Here is a 17,501-nt window from a genome sequence, read left to right on the forward strand (position 1 = left end):
TGTGTTATAAGGAAGGAGGCACAACAAAATAAAAGGCATGTATTTAGCTCAAAAGGGCTTCTTTCTCTGCTACATTCAGCCAGTAGTTCCAAAGCCAGTCTAACCTTTGGGACAACTATCACAGCTCTGAACGATAACAAAGATAAAGACTTTCTTTATATTGCTCTTTTCCTTGGTGGTTTTACATGCCTGTACACGCATCTCTAAGGATTTTCTGTAACCCCCAGCTCCAATAACCGATTCAACCAGGATGTCAGCTTGTGTCTGTCTGCCTTACTAATGAAATCCCATCTATCATCAGCTCAGCAGCTGGTGGGAAAATGGCTTTTGAAATACATTTTCACAAAGGGCAGGTGTAGAGGGGTGGCTGAAAGCCACATTAACTTCGAGTTCATGTAAGTCTATGTGCATAACGTCTCTGACAAGAACTATTTCTTTATAAACCCATAGAGAGAATAAAGAATGCAGCCCATTAGTACTATGCAGTAGAGTTTAAATATAGGGCAAGCAAGTAAGTTTTGACAAATACTATCCTTGGGAAGGTGATCTCCAGACATAATCTGCTTAGTGGAAATGGGGAACAACCAGTAAGTACCCTTCCAGGGCAACATCTTCTTTTACTCCCTGAAATCATCAGGACTTCCTCCCAGGAAACCAGAACAAGGCATTTTCTGCCCTGTGGATATTCTGTGCTGTTCTCTCTGCCTGGGTCTTAGTCATTATTCCTACTCAAAAGTCAGCAAAATGAGCTGTTGCCATGTAACCATAAACTTGAGTGGTCTTGTATCAAATTACCCATAATTTGCTATTGGGGTTATCAGCTATTTTCCAGATGTAATCAGGACTCTCTTCTAAAGTAATGAAATTAATTAGGTTCACCAATAATGTGAGAAGTTTTCTAATTAACCTGCTCCGTAGCACAACAGAACACCTTTCTCGTTCTGTCCCGGTAACTCCTGCCCAATAGGACTTCAGCAGTATCCTGAGCTGATACACCTGGGGAGAGACATCAAGCACCTTATTATAATTAGTATTTTATGACACTTAAATTGGAGATCTCTGACTAATGGCATTAACTGCCATGAGCTACGCATTATGAAGAGCTAGAGGAAAGCTAAATTTTGGCCCAGGGAATATTGTTTACTTCTGCTGAGCTTCAGGGGGACGGGGAGGCCTTGCTTATCAGGAAGAGAAATCAGAAAAGTAGCCACCTAATTTCTTGACATTTGTCAATTTACAAAACACACTTGGATGCTGCTCCTTTGTATAAGTCAGAAATAAAAAACAAATGTGCAAGACAGTTTAGGAAAAGCCAGCTAAGAGTGCCTTAGTGCTGGATGCAGGTGGCTTGTGCCACCATCTCTCCCTGTCCATCAGGCTTTCTCCCAAGTGAATCACCACCTTTTTTTGATCCAATCTCTGGTTTGGAAATCCTTACTTCAAGTCTCTTCAAGGAGAAGGAGGGGCCCGGAATGGGGAACACAGGCATATCCCCCCTGCTGTGAAGCTGTTTTGAAATGTGAAGGAACCATCAGCCTCTGTCTCTTGGTTTGAAAGATGGGAGAGGTTAAGAGCCTGGCAGATGCCCAAGTGTGGCTGCTACACAGCTGCTCCAGGTACATCTGCCATGCCAACTTCATCCAGTCATCAGCACCCAGGTGTATGGATTCAGATTAACACACTTCGCATTACAGGAAAATCTGATGTTATTTTTGTCCTCACTGGTCTTTGCATTCAGCCAGATGTGGCTATGGGGTATAGGACTCCTTCCAAGCCCCTTGCAGAAGACCTTGCTTACCTTAAGCCCTGTATGGAAAGCCCTGTAAGTCCTGTCAGACCCCAGGTACCAACTGTCCTTGGGTTGTGTCAGCTTGAATGTAAGCAAAACCCGGCCTTAACACCATATCCTGACCAGATTAAACTTGCCCAAGCTTAAAGCATCTCCAACCTCTAAGCAGGGGCAGCTCCTGGAGGCTTTGATCTAACAGCTGCACAAGTCCCCATGTTAACATGAGAATGAAGGCAGGGAGCTTTCTCCACCACAGGTATCACCCAAAAGATTTCTATGCCATGAGTCATTAGCACTGTAGCTGTAACCATAACTCTGAAATAAACTCGTTTTCTAAAATATTGTGACAGCAAGTTCCCCCCCACCTTACAAATTCTCCCCCCCACCACCACCTTACCTGTAAGGCTAGCTTTTAAGAAATACTGTTAATACTTCACTATAAACAGAGGTACAATTTTTCAAGCAAATAATGGCAGTTTGCCCTGTGGCTGAATAAAAAAAATAATGTTACTTGTCTAGTGAACAGCCTGGAAAGAACCAGTGTCTGACATGTAAAGATGAAAAAATATTGTGTAAGATGCAGCTGTTCATTCAACCCCTCATAAAGTTTAATGATACTGTGTAGGGTGTGGCTGCTAATGTAAACTGTAAATAATTCATTGGATGTAATTTATGGGAAGGGACCTTCCAAAGGTCTTGTGTATTTTTCTCCCCCAGTCAGTCACACTGTCTTAGACCAGAACAGCTGTGCAGAGGCTTGGGGTTTACTCGGCTGAGCAAGTTAGGCCCAGCAAGAGCAATACTCCTGAACTGAGCTAGTGATTCTCAGGAGTTTTAAGGATGGGGTTATTGGTGCATTGCAATGCATGACACCTTTTTGTGTCAGTAAGTCCTTTTAATTTTTATTTTTTTCCCCTTCCCTTTCACTTTGGAGAAAAGTGCTGGAAGTCCCGCCAATTTTTGCAGTGCCTTGGCCAGCTGCTCTGCACACCCACATGCAGCAGTGACATCCTCCATCCATCCACCCATTCGCAGTGGCAGACAAAGCCAAGCTCCGGCCCCACTGATGGCATGGATGGCCCTGACGCCGCACTGTGGTTGGTGTGCGGTTGCTCCAATTTAGAATTCCTCCTCACAGTTATTTACAAATACCTTTTTCTCTCTCAAATCTTCTGTTTGTGGCTATACTTGCCCTCCATCCCCAACACGAGAAACTGCGTGCTGGTTTTAGTTCTCCTTCCTGCCGTGGTATTTGTAACTGACGGCAATTAACGCCTTTCTGGAGCACACTTTATTAATATTCCTGTAACTGTAAATACCACCCAGCATGCACACAGGGCAGCTCTCGCCTCATCATTGCCTTTGGGCGTGTTAGGGTTTGCATTTTGTGGTCAGAGCAGAAACAGAAGGTGGGATTAGCTGTCAGTGCTACCATGGTTAGCCTAAACCTTCCCTGTGGTCACCGTTAAAGCCCCATTCCTAAAACTGGAGGTTGTAACAGGAAAAAGAGGTATATGTCAAACAGAAGTGGATATTTTAAATTCCTCCCCTCTCCAAAGCAATATGGCTTTAAGATTTACCTTTTTTCCCCCTTTTTTAACTAACAGAAATAATACATAGCAGAAGTCAGCACACCTGGATTATTTATATCCAAGACCACCTTTGCCTTGTGGGGAGACACCTCATTTTTCCTTGGTGCCTCAGCCTCCCCATAACAGCTGTTCAGTTTTCTCAAAGACTTGCATAGGAAAGTGCTCTCTGTGTGTTAAAACACTATGGTAAAGACTCTTGGGTCGTGTTCACTGGACAGCGAGCTGAGCAGGCTCATCTCACAGATGGTGCTGCTGATCCCCCTTGACCTTAGTTACCCTCCTCCAGCTTCAGTCCTAAGCCTGAGCCCCTTTCCTTTCACAGGAGGCCTCATGTCATATGTAGGTTTTATTTCTCAAGTGTTTTCATGATCAAAGTCTCAAGCATACCAAGGGAAAAAGCAACATTTTGAAAGCAAAAATACTGATTTTTAAGCTTCCTGCCTGCAAATAATGCACAGATTTATTTTTTCCTTTCAAAACAATAGCAGATGGATATTTCACCCATTTTCAACCTGGTGAAGCTCCCCCTCCCCCCCAAAAAGCCCCTTTTCATCTCGATCTGAGGTCCACCAACCAGACCTGCTCTGACAATTTTGGCAGGGCTGTGCCAGGTCTTCCCTGAAGGATGAGCTGCACATCCCACCTGCCTCTGAGCTGGCTTGTTTACAGGGTACAAGTCCCTGCAGTGCCCTCCTTCCTCCCCTGCTACATCCTCCTGCTCCACTGGTCTCATTCCCTGCCTCTGCCTGGAAAGTGGCTGCTCAGAGCCTGCGGGCTGGGGGCCCAGCCGAGATGGCCAGCTACTCAGCCTGTGCCAGCACCTCTGCAGAGGGAGTGCAGGAGGGAGCTGGGGGGTAACCCCATTTACCCAACAAGTATGGTCGCTCAGGAGCTGCGGACAGTGGAATAAGAAAAAGAAATGATAACAATATATGTCTACTGAAAGTAACATAAGGAGGAGCCCAGCTGGAGGATTGGGTGTGGAGAGGAAGGTTGGGAACTGCCAGCAAGAAACAGAGGGAACCTGCAGAGAGGCAGGAGAGTAAGGACTTTTCCATTTGCTGTTATGGGCATCCTCAATGCTTTTCTGTCTGTGTACGTCTTTATTTCTAAATCTAGAATTGTGGAATAAATAGTAATAGACTACTCTTGTTGGTTTACATGTAACTGTTTAAACTTTATCGTTGATGTATGCAGGAGGTATGTAAAAACAAGCTGGAGGTATATGTACGTAATCTCATATGATGAGACTCAAACCATCAGATCGTCCCCAAAATTTAAATGGTTTTAGGTATATCAACACTGCTGAGCTATGTCACGGACTGAATATTTCCACTGGAGGAAAATTTAATCCTTTTAATTAGTTAGGGAGCATATCGAGAGAGCTTCAACTACAAATTCCTGGCATCGCAGCTTGTATGAAATCTTTATTCACGCCCAAGCTCAGAGAAAGCAATAATAATTTGAACTGATATTACTCTGCTATATTATAATAGTTGAACATACCGCATGTGGTACTGATATTACTGACAGAAAATAACTAGTGCAAGCCCAGTTGTTGCACTCCTTAACAGGCACCCTTCCTATGCTTTTCAGCAGCTTTAAGACTGACACTCAGCTTACCTGAAGCACTAACAAAGCTCAGACTGGATTACATTTTGCATAAAGGTTACAAAGCATAACGTGAATTTCACCCAGAGAGGGAGTACTGAACCTGCGGTGAGGAGAGGAAGAAAATGAAGAGCTGGAGAAGGAGGGACACTTACCGCCTTCAGACAAAGAAGAGTTTGCAAGGAGAAACGAATGTTCTCTGTATGCCTGTCCAGAAAGCTACCAGTCTTCCTGCAGCACAGGGTTGATATGAGGATTGGAAGCAACAGCCAAATCCAGAGAATGAGCCTAGAACTGGGAGTCTGTCACAGTGCATAGCTCACTTACCACGAGCAACACCAGCCTCACTGGGGTTAGGTAATACGTATGAGAAGCAGTAGCAAGCATTGCCCTTGTCTTGTTTCCTTCAGAGATAGCTCTGTTCCTCCCTTCACTAGTATGGGGTTGCTTCTTTGCCAGCATGGCTATCTCCTGAAACGCTGGCGCTTGCTGGGGCAGGAAGCTCAGTGAAGAATAGCAAGAGCTAACTCCAGCACCCCATGGGGCTGAGGAGGCAGCAAAAATCAGAGCACCAGCAGAGAAAAAAGGCTGGGAGGTACAACATTTATGAAGAAAAAACAGTCTAATTACAAGTGTAGACAAGGGACTAATTGCAAAAGCTAAACAATTAGACATGTATAAATTAATATTTAATTCATACTACTAGTGATACTGATTAGCAACGCCTCTAAGAACTAAATATTTAGAAATAGACTCTTATTCACATAGAGAAATATCTTTCTGCATGGGCAGCCCAATTAATTATTACCAATGCAATTAGCTCCGTAGTTCAGATTTGACTCCAATGGCCAAGGACTAAGAGTAATTGCTACCTAGGCTGGATGTCAGCTGCAGACAGTCATCCACCAAACTGTTGTAATAAGCTCAAAGTCTCTAGCGGACCCAGAAATGAAGGAAAAAGAGGGTACTTTTTTCAAACAAATGCAGAAATCTAGCTTCCACTTCAGGATGCCTGTGAGACATCCTGGGAGTGTGACCCTTACTGTGTGCCCCCTGCATGGAGCCCAGCGGGGCTCCCTCACCAGGAGGCCATGCAGTAGGGAAGGAGCTGGGTGTGAGGTTTGAGTTACTGCCTGCTTGGCCATCAGCTTAACCCTTGTTATCAGTGGCCAAGCAAAACTCTTAGCTCTGTGAGGTGCCTTTGACTTTAGCGCTGTTTCCAACCAGGGGCAATACCGCAGTTACAAAGCACGAATGCAGACCAGGGCTGCCTCTACTCACAGCTTTGCGCTGCCCTTGTTCTTGTACTTACATGAGGAATGGTAGCACTGCGTAGAAATGTGTCTACAGTGCATGTGGAGACTCCCTAGTCTGGTTGTCTACGCTGCTTAAAACACACACACACAACACCCACACACACACATTCACAAAGTCCTTATTTTTCCCAAGTACTGTATTCAAATTAAATATTCATCTCCCTTAAAAAGCAATTAAATTTTACCACCTAGTAATTTGCAAATCTAAACAGCAAATGTAGAAAAATAATTAGCATAGTAAGAAATCAGTTATTTCTCTGATAAGCTCATAAACCCTTTTAATTAAAATCACAATATTTTTAATTGCTAAAGGGAATATTTTGTTTATAATAGCAAACATTTCTAAGTTTTAATTTAAGTTCCAATCTAATATTGTGATAATTGAGAAATGGCCTCTAGGGGGCAACAGTATCCACCAAACAAAATAATGTGCATCTCCACTCTACCAAAGGATTTTCTTGCACAGAAAATGTATCTTCTTGGGATACGGGAAAGGTAAGTTAGCCTATACAAACTCTGACAAGTCTCTTGTGAGCACACACTGGGGGAAACAATTGCCATTCATTTAAAACCACACTTATTTAAAGAGTTATTAATCTAGACACAAGAGTATACTTCCAGTAACTGTATGCATGCAAACTAAAATATAATTTCTAACCAAACATATAAAAAGATGTAATACGCTTTTTAAGCTTTCAGACACGCTATTTTGAAAACACCTGAAATACCTTGGAATTGCTGTATTGTGTCACTCCCTGTCAACAGCAACCTAATGATGTGTAAGGGATCTATAAAAGTTAGGGGCTGACAAAGCCGGTGGCCTGACAGAGGTCAGGCTGCCACCACTCCGTGTTCCCTGGTCCAGCCAATAGCAAGGCTGAGCATAGGCATATGCCCACACGGCACATACAGGCACGCTCAGTCCTCGTGCAAACACAAATGCTATCAGCGGCCTCGTCCTGTTCCCTCGCTGGCTGGTCAGGATGATGGTCTCTTAGTGGTAAATATATACAAACATATGCACCATACGGATACCTCCAGTAGTTGGCTCCTGGAGCAGCCCAGGGGAGATGGGACAGGGGCTAGGGTCTCTCATGGGGTTGTTGGGGCTCCCCACCCTTCCAGCGGCACACTGGGCTCCTCTGTCAGGCTGAGGAGCCACACATAACCATATAATCAATCACATAACCTACTAACGAGCACATCCAAGTTGTACATGGTGGGTGGTAAGAAGCATGTGTCTCAGTGCTAGGCCACTAGCACTCATCAACCAGAAGAAATATTTTAAAGAAACCATTGGGTTTCTGCCTTGGGTACCTTTGAAACTGCGATATCCTGGGGACATTGATCACAAGGCGTTACTATCAGGCAGCTACCAGTAAGTACCAGTAAGTAGCTGCCTGATAGTAACTTTGTAAAACATTGTTGTCCCTACTTCCAGTAATTGTCAATACTGAAATCCACCTTTGCTACTAGAGAAAAAAAGCTATTCATTATTCATTGTTTATTGTGCCATTATGTTTAAAAACCTAGTCAAGATCATGTTGCCTAACTTTCTAGGAAAGGAAGTATCCCAGAGACCCTATAGTCCAAAACTCCAAGGACACACATGGGACTGAAGGAGAGGAAAGATAACGAATTATACAAGTGTGGTCACTCTAAATTGATCCCATTTCGACATATAAATGCAGGTACTCACCTTGTGAAGGAGTATGAGATATGAATTTAATAGCTGGGGAAAAAAAAAAAAACACAGCTAAAGGAAGAAGAATATGGTCATATCTCCAGGTGCTGTTTCTTAAAAATTAAAGGAAAAGAAAATTAAAGCAGAAGAACACTGAAGATGGGAGGAAATCACAGCAGTGGAGAACTTGGCATTCAAGGAGACAGAACTCCCTTCTTCCTTCTGGACACTGTCACCAAAGATCTGGACTGAGGTAGAAGGTAGGAGAAGAGTCAGTTTAGTGGAGGAATGTGGTCAGATACTGTCACTTGTCTTTTGATTTTCCAAGATGCTTGAGTAATGTTGTGATCCAAAAGGCTCATTTGCTACTTGAGTGTAACATTGTCCACTTGGCGATCTCTTGTTTCTGTTTGACTTTTCTCTTCAATGTCTACATGGCAGTCGGAATATAACCTTAAATTAAACTTTGTCATGTTTAACTTGGTAGTTTTATCCTGGATTTGAGATCCTGGTGGAATATTTTCCTTCATTTTGATCATAAAGAAGGAACTATATTTTGAAACACATTTTACGTTCCATTCATTGTGTTGCTCTTGTAGTTTACCTTGTCCAGGCTTGACTAAGCGTTGATCAATCGTCCATTGAGCACATGACTCAGAGAGCATAAAGCACAATGAAAGCTGTGTTTCTCTGACTGCAGAAGATTTTAATAAAAGGAAACTGCTCTTTGAAAAATGCCAACTTTTTTCACCCTACAGTCAAAGGGAGGTCCAATCAACCTTAGAGCAAAAAGAAGACAAAATAACTATCTTCCTACATGCAAACTAGTATTTCAGAGTCCATTCCAAATGCCTTTAACTGAAATACTTCAAAAGACATTGGATTAAGCATCCATTAGCATGGTGTTAGTAAAGCTGTCCTCAACCAAATAAACATCGTATGTAATGTTTCATTGTTGCTATTAGTTAAAAATGGAAAACTTTTAATTGTTGGAGGAGGGAAACTCTGTGTCACAATTATTTTAAAATATTTTTACATTTTAACATAATACTGTGTAATAAAAAACATATACTACTTGGTTTTGTAAAAACCAAAAGAGATGACAAAGACAAAGATGTATAGAAGTATAATTACATTAAGAAGAACTTGGAAGAATAGAGTTACAATATAATATATACCTGTTTTACTTAATTAAATAAAAACTAAAGTAACCATAGTTTGTTCCAGGACCAAAAACATACTGGCCATTTCATTTTCAGAGGTATTCTGTGGCTTTCTACTCTGCTAAATTGTGCCCAGTGATCTGCTTTTTGGTTCATTTACTTGTTCACACATAAAGTTTCTTGTAGCAAGTTGTGATGAGTGCAAGATTTCATATTAAAAAAAAAGGGGGGGACTTACTTGGGCATCAGCTACTAATGAACTGGTTTGTATAATTTCTGACTTTTTGTAGCCAGATATTAAGATATATTAAAATAGTCCTTCATACATTGGATGAGAAAACCCACATCATTAAAAGTCTAAGAAACAAAGGAAAACTAAACCATTAGTAAAACCAAACGTCAAAAGCCAGCTAAGCTGAGTAGAAACGTGAAGAAATGCTGGTAGGTAACACAGAAAACCAAACACCTGAAGCTGTGTGCATTAAGGAAGAATGTATCTGGGATCAGCTACAGCTGTGAGGTTGCTCTCTTATACCTATTTAATAGCTGAAAAGGGGAAGCTGAGAACATCTTTTGCTACGGATAAGTGATTGGGAGTGTGGGACTGCCTTGCAGGGCATGTCTGCACATATCACACATCAGTTGTCATGACAGCACGAACTCTCCTTGCATCAAAGTAGAGCATTACTGTGCGTTTTCCACCTGATGCTCACCAATGCAACATGTCCAATCAACTGTGCAACTTAAGTGATTCTCCACTGAGGCTATTAAAGTGGAAGATTTACTGGAAGTTCAGACCCTGTGCAAAGCTCTTCCTCAGCAGAGCCTCCCCATTCATGTTTATTAATTATACCGGGTCCCAAAGCTCTTATTTCCTTATTATTTCCTTATTTAGTAAACTAGTATTGTTGGCTAATAGAAGAATAGCTATCTGATCGTTTCCTTTTGGAAATGATTAGTCCGGTTTTTTGGGTGTGTCCTTTTTTGCATAAAATCTGGAGCATCTGAAATTGTTTCTTAGCAACCCATTTCCTTCTATTCAGCTCCCCAAAGAGTCCTTCTAAAGCTGTAGTAAGGTTGGCCATTTCAGAGAAGAAGCTATTATTTTTCCTCTTGTATGAATGGTGAGATCGTGCCCAGATACCACAGCCTGTAAGGAATATTCTCCAGTATATTAAAAACTGTCCTTGAAACAATGAAATACTTTTAAACTGAGATAATAGGTGAATTACTGGCAAGAATACTGATAACTGTATCTATTGTGCTTGGCAAGGACACAAGAGAAAAAGGACAGCTAATTCCTTATTGTTCTGTGTAGAAGGTTAATTTTGTCTAAACCAAAGCTTAGACATTTATCTGAGTCTACAAAGGTACTTCTCACCTTGCTCATATACTTGTAGCACCTTGCCTTACCTACCCACACACAGAGGGCAGTTATCTACCAGGGTAGTTAACAGGGTAGTTATCTACCATACCACACAGTGGTGCTTAGAAAGCCCTGCATACTGGTAAATACCAAATCAATAGCATGTATGTTACATGTTGTGAGACCATATGATTTGGCCAGCACTTTATCTTTATACTGACTCATGGATAGTGGCAAAAGCCTTGTGGGGGTGGTTACAGCAATGGATACAGAGCAACTGGGTTATTCCTGCCTCGGGCAAAGGCAAACCCATTTGTGAGACTGCTTTTGCTCAAGGACCTCAGATGAGAATGTGCTGGTTTTGTCTGGGATAGAGTTAATTTTCTTCACAGTAGCTAGTATGGGGCTATGTTTTGGATTTGTGCTTGAAACAGTGTTGATAATACAGAGATGTTTTCGTTATTGCTGAGCAGTGCTTACACAGAGTCAAGGCCTTTTCTGCTCCTCACCCCACCCCACCAGCGAGTGGGCTGGGGGTGCACAAAAAGCTGGGAGGGGACACGGCTGGGACAGCTGACCCCAACTGACCAAAGGGATATTCCATACCATATGACGTCATGCTCAGTATATATAGCTAGGGGAAGAAGAAGGAAAGGGGGGACGTTTGGAGTGGTGGTGTTTGTCTTCCCAAGTCACCATTACACGTGATGGAGCTCTGCTTTCCTGGAGATGGCTGAACACCTGCCTGCCCATGGGAAGTAGTGAATGTATTCCTTGTTTTGCTTTGCTTGCGTTTGCAGCTTTTGCGTTACCTATTAAACTGTCTTTATCTCAACCCAGGAGTTTTCTTACTTTTACCCTTCCGATTCTCTCCCCCATCCCACCAGGGGGGAGTGAGCGAGCGGCTGTGTGGGGCTTAGTTGCTGGCTGGGGTTAAACATGACACCTCCTTTGGATACCGTCAGTCCCACAAAATATACATCACCCATACAAAAAGTGAAAGTCCTTCCAAATAGGTCAAGGCCACTACATTGAATCCTGTTTCTGTACTTTCCAGTTCCACCCTTCATCATGCAAAGAAGAGTTACACGCTGTTTCAAAAGGGAGGTTTTTCACAGCATGCTCAGACAGTGGTAAACCTGACTCTTTTAAGTTAATTTATAGTGAAATAGTAAAACAGAGCAGAACAGAGAGTGCTACAATGGAAAATTTGTGCCAGCAGAAGTCTGTTCACCCATTAACTCCTGTGGAAAGGCCCTGAGACACATAATGGGCTGCTGATTAAACAGAGCGAGTCTGCTGCTTGCTCACTGCCCAGAGTCCCCAAAATGTATGGTACTCCTTTTTGTTCCCTGGCACTCTTCCGAATTTAATGGGTGCCATGTGCCACAGCACTGATCAGTTTATCTATATATAAATATATTACAGTAAAAAATGTTAAAATTCTGCATACAGGCTTCAGCACATTTTGGGACCTAAAATATTTCTGTCATCTCCAAGTAAGTACATTACCAGAACCCTGCAATAAACAGTCTCTTTGGCTAGGTGCTTGTCCTAGTCTACTTCCCTTCTGCTGTTTCACCAGTACAAAAGGCAGTTCACATTGACGAGGAGAGGTAACTGGTTTGCCACCCACCACAGGAAAAATCTCCTTCATACTCTTTGTGTAGCTGCTTTAGACCCAGTCTCTGGCTGCAGTGTGGAAATTCAGGCAATGAACTCCAGCGTGACAAGGGGCAGTTATTATTGCATGCAACATAAAATGGCTTTTTGGCCTCTCTCTTTTGCCCCAGGTTCCAGCATAGAGAAACGTGACTGGAGTTTTGGCACAGTTGGGCATCTATTGCTTGAATCATCTGAATTTCAACAAGTTGAAAGACTAAAGATATACTAATATAAATCCTCCTTCTTTAATCACACTTGTGTATGAACTGAAAATCTGAAGGTGCATCAGAACATTTAATCTACAGAGAAGCTGGGATGAAACCAGCTTGGAGGACATTTGTCAACGCTTAGCTTGTTTTGTTTGTTGAAACTCTGCTGTTCATACACACCCAGTCGCAGCCTTGCCCCCACTGCTTCTATTGATAAGGCTGGCATTGGGATCAATAGTGGCAAAAGAAGGGCCAAAATGGTGATGTTAATTGCCAAATCTGTAACTTATGTCACCTGTTAGGAAATCCTGTGACAGATACCAGCCCTGCTAAAGGAAGATCAGGTGTATCTATCTATCATCTGACATAACGCAGCACAGCCACAAATAGTGCAGTGCCAACGTCAAGCAGCGCCAGTCACTCGGAGGAAACACCAAATGGAATAGACAGATGAACTGGATGGATAACCAGGGTTATGTCTGTATTTCTGCCCCTACCACAGACGTTTCACCTTTATCAGATCTCCAGAGGTTGCTGTTGCACTTCAATGCAATATTAATTGTAACGCCTCTCACTCTAGCAGAATTTGCTGTCTCTGTGATGTCCCTCTCAAAGTTACAAGACTTTGTGGTGCAACGTGTTTCTCCCATTTAAGACCTGGGCTTTCATATACAGCAGGAGGACACTTGGTGGCACTCATTCAACATCATTTTTACTTCCATACCACAGATTCCGTGCGTTAACCTAAACCTGTGAAAAATTCCCCTTAATAAGATTACCTCATGAACTCTGTCACTAAGACCAACTCCTGCAGTCACTAGTCCGTTTTGACTTAATCGTTAATGAAGTAAAAAATAATTAATTTTGTGTAAAAGAAAACTGAAGATCAGTTTATGATAGTAAACTGATCACTAAATTAGAACTGAGATGGTTTTGCCTACCAATTATTCTGCAAAATCTTCACTTTTCTGCTTGGATGGATACATAAAATTTACTCCCTGTGTAATGTGCAAATTCTTTGTCCCTGCACATCACTGCAACTTGCACACAACTGTTTGAAAACAAACAAAAAAAGAAATAAACCCTGACTGAACCATCTGGTAACCAAGATAGCTACCGAGAAAGAGACAACTGCAAAGGAGGTAGAGAGTTGCACTTGGCTGTACCCAGTAGTCCTTCTAATTTATACTTCTGGGTGACTGCCATCTGCAACCCAATATTCATACTGTGTTTTGGGAAAGACACATGGGAAGCAGCAGCACCCTGACCCATTTAGATGAACAAATACCTATAAACCCTCTATAAAAATCCTTCTTTTCCAGGAATTACCCCAGTATCTCATGGACAATACCCTAAAGTCCTGCCAAGGACCACGGCCTTATCACTGACGCCTGGCAGTTATTCCTATCAAAGCTGCTGAAAGATCTGACAGTCAGTAGGGGATTTGTTTATTACCCTCAACAGCAAGACGCTATTACATTAGCTAAGGATAATCCAACACCATTAGATAGCCCAAAGCTTGACTGAAGGTGCCTCCTTTGCAGGCGGGGGAACATCAAGCCCAGACATCCCTGCAACTCTCCACTTACCGCACTCAAAATAAAACTTCTGCGAAACACAGGTTACAAATAGGTCAGTAGCCACTAGCAGCCAAAACATCTTCAGTGGGAAATGTCTTAAAGCAATGGAGCACAGCCAAGCACACAAGACAGCCCATCCTCTCAAAAGACAGAAGCACCTGCCTTCCTCTAAGGCCCTTCCCCACCATCCTTCAACAACACAACGACCAAAAGACTGACCCACAGCTGTGGGGTTACTCCAGGGTCACAGTGCCCACAGAACTTGATTACTCCATGGACGCCCATTGGCCCCGAACCTACGAAATCCGTGCTGCCAGGAAAATCCTTTCCCAGCAGTTTTGCTTTTGTTCCAAGTTTTACCAGCTGCACCAGGGAAGCTTTAACTTCCTCGGACAAAGTGCTCATTTCATTATTTGCATGTACTTGCATGCACTTCGTTTGTATACTCAGTGGTGTTTATACACTTGAGAAAATGCTTTGCTGACAAGTTCTGTACAGTTTTCCAATAATCCAATAATCTTTATTAAAACCCAGCATGCACTTTTCAAACCAAGCAAAGATTATTGTACTCTAAGAAGTGTGCACCCAAGCCAAATTTTTAATTTCAGAAAAATTTACTTCTGACCTGGTTAAGGAGAGTTTTATATTTAAAAATGAGAGAGCATTGTCTTCTCCCTTTCCAAACTTTTATGCAACTAAAGGGCTTTTCCTCTAACATTCTTCTAAAAAGAGCAAGAAAGACCCCACTGTTTTAGCAGAAACACAGGAAGGCAAAGTGCGATCCAAGAGTGAGTTACAATTAATCCGCTGAAAATCATACTGAGCACTATTTCACCATGCTAAGCACACGGCCTGCTACAAAGCACTTCCATGTGCCCTTCACACCAAGCCAGCATTCAGCATGGGCTGTGCCGGGCGCAGTTTGTCACCGTGAAGGCACAGCCTTTCCCAGACAAAGCGCCGGAGCAGGAGCGTGAGTCACGAAGGGCAGAGCCTTTCCCAATCGCTTTGATGACCTGTCCCCTTGCAGGAAGGTGGGGCTGCATTGTATAGGAATGCCATCAGCACCATTTCTGTGCATACAAGGAATTTTAGTTACCTCGTATTTTATTATGGATATTATTTGCTTTGTTAAAGATTAATTACTGGGAGACAGTGGCCGGGTCGGACACCAATCCCGGGGAAGCTTAGGGCGATAACCCCATAAACAGAAAGCGTGCTTCAGATCAAGGCAACCGGTATAACGGCCATAACCTCTCCAAGAGGTGGTGCTCCGGGGACAGGTTGGTTTATGGCCCATCCCGACCGGCCGGCGCCCCGCTCCGCGGCCGCCGCCTTCCCCCCGCGCCTCTCCCTGCGCGGGCGCGCAGCGGGCGCCCACCTCGGGGGACCAGCGCAGGGCGCTGCTGCCGCTGCCGCGCTCCGAAGGGTTAAAAGCCTCGGAGCCCCGTGCGTGGGAGGGGTCCGGGCGGTGTGGGGAGAAAGGCAGAAAAAGTAGGTCAGCTGCGCCCAGCGGCGTGGCGGGACGGGACGGGACGGGACGGGACGGGGCGGGGCGGGGCGGGGCGGGGACAGCGGGGTGTCCCTCGCCGGCGGCGGCAGGCGGTCCGCCCCGGCTCCGGGCGTCTGCTCCCAGCCGTAGCAGGTACTCTCGGAGTGTCTGCAAGCTGATAGCTCTCCCGCCCGGTGCAGATTTGTATTTTCGTAAATACTCGGACACATTCAAGGAATTTCGGAGGGTGAGGGGGGAGGGAAAGGCGCTTAAAATTAAAAGTGAAGCATAATTTGAAACTCTACCTACACCACGGCTTTAATAATCAGCTTGTGACGTGCTTGGCACTAAACACTGTTTATGTCCACAATTAATGCAGTTAATACTAGGTTAGTAACTGTGGCAGGCAGCCACGTGCGTCGCCCGGCACATGGGTGCCTTCTCCTCACCGGAGAGGCACGCTTTCCTCTTCAGTGCGCACAGCCAGGCCAGCTCGAACACATCTGGAACCAGTTTAACTGGGGCCTCCCTCCAATGCGGTGCTCAGCGTTGCCAGTGTATTCTTCCAGTCAAAATGCTGTAAAAAGGGGAGAAGGAATTAGGACAAAAATGGGAGTGGGAGATGATGAAAAGAATGGGATCGCAAGGCTCTTCCCAAACGAAGCCACCCTGCCACAGCAGGTTTCATAGCCTGCCTGAACCCAGCATCAGGAAGCCCCTAACTGGGCCTCTATAACCAGTTTGGCCAGTTCTTGTTTCTCCTCTCTCTCCATGCAGTTGGACATCTCAGCGTGCATCATCCACCTGCAGCTGCTGCTCAGCGTCTGTTGTCCCCAGCTGGCGAGGGACAGTGGCAATGCTGTTCTCGATAGAATGTGGTTCACCTAAGGGGTGCTGCATTGCAGACCTACCAGGCATAAGCATGCAAGGCCAAGTAACTCATGGATGTTTTCTGAAAAAAGCTTTCTTAAGACAAAACACCATGTTGCAATGGGAAGACGAGCATCTCAAGACCTGGTTGCAAAACCTCATTTGTACTTTTGGGGCAGGAGGTGAATTTTGAAACTGCATTTTTACAAAGTTCAAAAGCTCTAGCAAGACTTCTGCAGGCAAGTTCAAGGCTTCCTTGGGAAATCAAGCTTCTTCAAACATTGCGCCTGCGTCTAGGCATATGCCTATGTACCTGCTCACTAATGCACCAGGCACGCTGATGTCATAACATGCCCTGTTTTTCTTCTGTGGACACTTACAGCTTCAATGAGAGCATAATAAATGTGCAAATCAGTCATGCATTATGTAACGTCACTATCATCTGTCACGTGTTTTTTCACTTATCCTTTCCCGAAGGAGAGGAGCATTTGTTTTGAGATTTTACACGCCCCTGAACATTTATGCCGGAAATGTCAAGGTCAAAGAAAGGTGCTCTTCACTTGCAGTAGGAGCTGGTGCAATCTGAGATAAGCTCTCAGAGGAAAGGAAGCCTACTTCACAGTCATGGCTTGGCCATCGAAAAAAAATGCCTTTTGCACAGATACACGTCATCCTTCATCTGGAAGGCTACCTCGTGCCAGAAGAACATCCCTGTCAACCCTCATCCTTTAACCCAATTCTTCAGATAGTCTGAGTTGATCTGTCATATCAATTCCCGCTTCCCTTGGCATGGTTACATTAGAGGCAAACTCTATATCTTATTTCTGTTCAAGGCCAGTCCACAAAATACTAGAGGATTAGCTTCTTCAATAATATTTTAATCGAAATGATTAGTATTCTCTTACTTTGCACTGGCCAAATAGGCAAATTGAGTTTCTTTGGTTTTTTTTAATTAAGTTACAAATTCATTAAAGGGAATGAACACTTCATAGGGTACAAAAGACCGCCTGTGTCTGCTGGTACTTTTCTCCACATTTCTTTAATTGCATTCTGGGTCACCCATTACTGCTTTTTCACCTGCTGCAAGCTATAAGCAAGAGGGTAGCAAATACATTGCAACGCACACTTGAAAGGGTGTTATTCTTTCCTGTTTCAATCCACAAG

General features: G+C 43.7%; 1 protein-coding gene across 3 annotated transcripts in view; it reads right to left on the reverse strand.

Moving 5' to 3' along the window:
• Window positions 1-17,501, reverse strand: part of AUH (AU RNA binding methylglutaconyl-CoA hydratase) — a 194,026-nt gene that overhangs the window by 9,737 nt on the left and 166,788 nt on the right. For 2 of the 3 annotated variants that reach the window (XR_012042201.1, XR_012042199.1), the window contains one exon: window positions 15,785-16,044. The gene's annotated coding sequence lies outside the window, so the exon portion shown is untranslated. Of the gene's footprint in view, window positions 1-15,784; window positions 16,045-17,501 lie in introns of those variants that run through there. The other variant, XR_012042200.1, reaches the window with a different exon arrangement.

This window comes from Ciconia boyciana, chromosome 4 (genome assembly GCF_034638445.1).
Source record: "Ciconia boyciana chromosome 4, ASM3463844v1, whole genome shotgun sequence".
Taxonomy (NCBI): Eukaryota; Metazoa; Chordata; class Aves; order Ciconiiformes; family Ciconiidae; genus Ciconia; species Ciconia boyciana.